Consider the following 6,000-nt stretch of genomic DNA (forward strand, 5'->3'; position numbering starts at 1 on the left):
GGGGGGGGGGGGGGGGCAGTCACCAGTGCTGAGCTACGCTTCATCTCTTCTCCGGCCTGGGTCTGGCCACAATACTTCGTCCACATCATAAGATAAGTTTTCTCTTGCCAAACATCGAGGGAGGTATCTCCTAGCATGGTGTATCCAACCTTGGACAGAGGCAACCTCTATGTCCCCACATGCGTCATCCATTGCCTGGAGAATCGGCATGCGGGCATAGGGTTGGCGATCATACACTTTCCAGCGCCAGGCTGAGAAGAATTCCTCTATGGGATTTAGAAAAGGTGAATATGGGGGTAGGTACAAAACTACAAATTGTGGATGGGTGGTAAACCAGTTTTGGACCAGAACAGCCCGGTGAAAACTAACATTGTCCCATAAAACCACAAATCTAGCAGGCTCTTGAGCTGGATCAGGGACAAGCATTGTGTAAATTGCATCCAGAAAAGTGAGCATATGGCCGGTGTTGTACGGACCCAGTGTGGCATTGTGATGGAGGACCCCGTTTTGAGTGATGGCAGCACACATAGTTATATTACCCCCACGCTGCCCAGGGACATTGGTAATTGCCCTCGGTCCTATTACATTTCTTCTGCGGCGCCTGGTTTTGGTGAGGTTGAAGCCAACCTCATCCACATAAATAAATTCATGGCGAATTACATGGGCATCCAGCTCCAATACTCTCTGTAACAGACAAAAGGATATACAAATGAGTAAATATGGTATATCTGAAGTACTGGAAGTAGTGTTGCATACATACCTCTACAAAGTCATGTCGCATATTCTTGACTCTGTCAGAGTTTCTCTCAAATGGCACCTTGTAAAGTTGTTTCATCGTCACTCGGTGCCGTTGGAGGATGCGTTGTATGGTCGACAGGCTTACAGCATTGAGGTTGTTAAATATGGTGTCATTATTCAAAATATGCTCTCTTATCTCTCGAATCCTAATTGCATTGTTGGCCAAAACCATATTTATAATTGCAGTTTCTTGAACATCTGTAAACAAGCGTCCTCGTCCTCCATGATGTCTTTGCCTTTCCACTCTGTACAGAATTCAAACACAGTATGTGTTCAGCATAGGAACTGTAAACAATGTACAAAAAATGTAGTACAGCATGATAACCAACCTCATTCATTCAATGCAGTGCAGTAAATGGATGGCTTAGAGTTATAAATGTTTATGCAATACTATGCAGTCATACGTATTTTACAGTACATTACTGTAATGCTAAAATAGTCATTAGATAGTTGCATACCTGTTCTCATTTCTGAAGGTTCGAATTGTGGACTCCACTGTAAATCGACTCAAGATGGGCTGGACTCTCAGTCCAGCCTCTCTCATGGTCAAACCGTGGTTGATCACATGATCAACAAGTGTTGCCCAAATCTCATCAGAGATGGATATCCTTCCTTCTCTTCTTTGACCTCGTCCTCTTCTTCCTCTTCCTCTTCCTCTCCCTCCTACTCCTCTTGCTCTCTGTCCATTGTTGGCATCCATTGTTCAAAACAGGTAATCTGACCTTTGACCTATTTATAGGCCTATACTACAGTAAAGCAGTGATTGGTTAGTGATCGGTAGGAGGGAGTTTTGGCCTTCCATGGTGACATCACCATGTGGTAAATTATACTGAACAAAAATATAAACGCACATGTAATGTGTTGGTCCATGTTTCATGAGCTGAAATAAAAGATCCCAGAAGTGGTCCATAGGCACAAAAAGACAATATCTCTCAAAAATGTGTTTACATCCTGTTAGTGAGCATTTCTCCTTTGCCACCTTACAGGTGTGGCATATTGTGTTGGGGACAAGAAAGGGCCACTCTAAAATGTGCAATCTACCATAAGCTGCCTCCAACACTGCTTTAGAGCAGGGATTACCAAACTTGAGTACGCACCCCCCCAGTGTAGCGCACAATGCCGTCGGGGGTACGCCAAATAAAAATGTGATTCACATTTACAGTTTTTTACAATTGCTAACAAGTGTTTACCTATACTTAAGATACTTTTTCTCAACTCTTAACACAGCAACACACCTACATCACACAATTAGCCAAATAGTAAATATTCTGCTCAAAACCACATTTTGTTCATTAAATACCAATTCTACATTTCAAAATGCTAAAAAAACACTTTCTCTACATACGCTAACTCTATCAAAACACAGCAAACCTGACTCAATATCTAATAATTCTGTCAAACCACTAGCACATGTTTTCTATCCAAGAGGAACATATAGTCAATCATAGCACAAAGACTTTCAAAATACTAACAGTTGATGGCATTTCAAAAACTGCATTACTTTTCATGTTTCAGTTCTGCCTGCAGACAATAGACAATATGACATCCATTGTTTTTTATAATTCAGTTTCCTTTTACTGTAAACCACTCTACATTTTTTGTTTGAGTGTCGAATGTGTGCATTTTTGGCAACATACTATCTAAAAGTGAATGAGTCATCTTTACTTTATAGAATGTACAGTAGATAAAATAGTAATTGACAGAATTGCTGCAGTAAAAGCTTTATTAGCAACATAAAATTGCTGCCGGTGATCAACAACACATCCAACATACATGACCCTTGGTTCAACAACACATCCAACATACATGACCTTTGGAACAGGGCTCCGGGCAGCCGAGTGGAAATGGAGGAAAACTCGCCTCCCTGTGGACCTGGCATCCTTTCACTCCCTCCTCTCTACATTTTCCTCTTCTGTCTCTGCTGCTAAAGCCACTTTCTACCACTCTAAAGTCCAAGCATCTGCCTCTAACCCTAGGAAGCTCTTTGCCACCTTCTCCTCCCTCCTGAATCCTCCTCCCCTCCCCCCTCCTCCCTCTCTGCAGATGACTTCGTCAACCATTTTGAAAAGAAGGTCGACGACATCCGATCCTCGTTTGCTAAGTCAAACGACACCGCTGGTTCTGCTCACACTGCCCTACCCTGTGCTCTGACCTCTTTCTCCCCTCTCTCTCCAGATGAAATCTCGCGTCTTGTGACGGCCGGCCGCCCAACAACCTGCCCGCTTGACCCTATTCCCTCCTCTCTTCTCCAGACCATTTCCGGAGACCTTCTCCCTTACCTCACCTCGCTCATCAACTCATCCCTGACCGCTGGCTACGTCCCTTCTGTCTTCAAGAGAGCGAGAGTTGCACCCCTTCTGAAAAAACCTACACTCGATCCCTCCGATGTCAACAACTACAGACCAGTATCCCTTCTTTCTTTTCTCTCCAAAACTCTTGAACGTGCCGTCCTTGGCCAGCTCTCCCGCTATCTCTCTCAGAATGACCTTCTTGATCCAAATCAGTCAGGTTTCAAGACTAGTCATTCAACTGAGACTGCTCTTCTCTGTATCACGGAGGCCCTCCGCACTGCTAAAGCTAACTCTCTCTCCTCTGCTCTCATCCTTCTAGACCTATCGGCTGCCTTCGATACTGTGAACCATCAGATCCTCCTCTCCACCCTCTCCGAGTTGGGCATCTCCGGCGCGGCCCACGCTTGGATTGCGTCCTACCTGACAGGTCGCTCCTACCAGGTGGCGTGGCGAGAATCTGTCTCCTCACCACGCGCTCTCACCACTGGCGTCCCCCAGGGCTCTGTTCTAGGCCCTCTCCTATTCTCGCTATACACCAAGTCACTTGGCTCTGTCATAACCTCACATGGTCTCTCCTATCATTGCTATGCAGACGACACACAATTAATCTTCTCCTTTCCCCCTTCTGATGACCAGGTGGCGAATCGCATCTCTGCATGTCTGGCAGACATATCAGTGTGGATGACGGATCACCACCTCAAGCTGAACCTCGGCAAGACGGAGCTGCTCTTCCTCCCGGGAAGGACTGCCCGTTCCATGATCTCGCCATCACGGTTGACAACTCCATTGTGTCCTCCTCCCAGAGCGCTAAGAACCTTGGCGTGATCCTGGACAACACCCTGTCGTTCTCAACTAACATCAAGGCGGTGGCCCGTTCTTGTAGGTTCATGCTCTACAACATCCGCAGAGTACGACCCTGCCTCACACAGGAAGCAGCGCAGGTCCTAATCCAGGCACTTGTCATCTCCCGTCTGGATTACTGCAACTCGCTGTTGGCTGGGCTCCCTGCCTGTGCCATTAAACCCCTACAACTCATCCAGAACGCCGCAGCCCGTCTGGTGTTCAACCTTCCCAAGTTCTCTCACGTCACCCCGCTCCTCCGCTCTCTCCACTGGCTTCCAGTTGAAGCTCGCATCCGCTACAAGACCATGGTGCTTGCCTACGGAGCTGTGAGGGGAACGGCACCTCAGTACCTCCAGGCTCTGATCAGGCCCTACACCCAAACAAGGGCACTGCGTTCATCCACCTCTGGCCTGCTCGCCTCCCTACCACTGAGGAAGTACAGTTCCCGCGCAGCCCAGTCAAAACTGTTCGCTACTCTGGCCCCCCAATGGTGGAACAAACTCCCTCACGACGCCAGGACAGCGGAGTCAATCACCACCTTCCGGAGACACCTGAAACCCCACCTCTTTCAGGAATACCTAGGATAGGATAAAGTAATCCTTCTCACCCCCCTTAAAAGATTTAGATGCACTATTGTAAAGTGGCTGTTCCACTGGATGTCTTAAGGTGAACGCACCAATTTGTAAGTCGCTCTGGATAAGAGCGTCTGCTAAATGACTTAAATGTAAATGTAAATGTTCAACAACACATCCAACATACGTGGCCTTTGATTCAACAACACATCCAACATACATGACCTTTGGTTCAACAACACATTCAACATACATGGCCTTTGGTTCAACAACACATCCAACATACATGGCCTTTGGTTCAACAACACATCCAACATACATGGCCTTTGGTTCAACAACACATCCAACATACATGACCTTTGGTTCAACAACACATCTAACATACATGGCCTTTGGTTCAACAACACATCCAACATACATGGCCTTTGGTTCAACAACACATCCAACATACATGGCCTTTGGTTCAACAACACATCCAACATACATGGCCTTTGGTTCCAAATTTGTAAAAATAAAACACAATTACAGTAAAAAAGGCACAGAAGGGAAAAACAGTCAAATGCCCCGTCCTGTTCTAATCTATACCATCTTCAGCATTTGGCCACATGTTCTCGTCCACATCACATCTTATGTCGTCTCTCGCTATGCACCTTGGATAGAAACGCTTGGCCTGCCTTATCAACCCCTGGCAGTCTTCAGCTGAGATGTGTCAGCAGCCGGCATCCATTGCGTCCAGAAGGGACATTTGGTCATGTGGCCGATGATCATACACTTTCCACCTCCAGGCAGAAAAAAAATCCTCAATGGAGTTGAGGAAAGGTGAGTAGGGAGGAGGAAAAGGCAAACCATTCTTGGATAGGCTGCAAACCAGTTTGTGATTGCATGTGAACGGTGGAATGCTACATTGTCCCATGCAATCACACATGTCCTCATGTTTCCTCCCACCTGTTCCCTTCCTGCTTCTGGCACCAGTTGTTGGTGGAGGTCATCTAAAAACAAAAGGCGCTCAGTGTTGTAGGAACCAATCTGGCATTTCTGCAGAACCAAACCAGCACTCGGGGCTGCAGCACAAATTGTGATATTAGCTCCTCTCTGACCCGGCACATCAACGGTGGCCCTTTTCCCGATGATGTTTCTTCCCCGCCGACGTGTTTTTGACAACACCTCTTACTCTGCTTTGAACACCACCACACATTTTTACTCCTCTCCCCCTCCTTCTCCCTTGCCCTAGTCCAACTACTCCTCTGCCTGGTCCAGCTACTCCTCTGCCTGGTCCAACTACTCCTCTGCCTGGTCCAACTACTCCTCTGCCTGGTCCAACTACTCCTCTCCCTGGTCCAACTACTCCTCTGCCTGGTCCAACTACTCCTCTCCCTGGTCCAGCTACTCCTCTGCCTGGTCCAACTACTCCTCTGCCTGGTCCAGCTACTTCTCTGCCTGGTCCAGCTACTCCTCTGCCTGGTCCAACTACTCCTCTGCCTGGTCCAGCTACTTCT

The sequence above is a fragment of the Oncorhynchus nerka genome, unplaced genomic scaffold, assembly GCF_034236695.1.
Source record: "Oncorhynchus nerka isolate Pitt River unplaced genomic scaffold, Oner_Uvic_2.0 unplaced_scaffold_73___fragment_2___debris, whole genome shotgun sequence".
NCBI classification, from domain to species: domain Eukaryota; kingdom Metazoa; phylum Chordata; class Actinopteri; order Salmoniformes; family Salmonidae; genus Oncorhynchus; species Oncorhynchus nerka.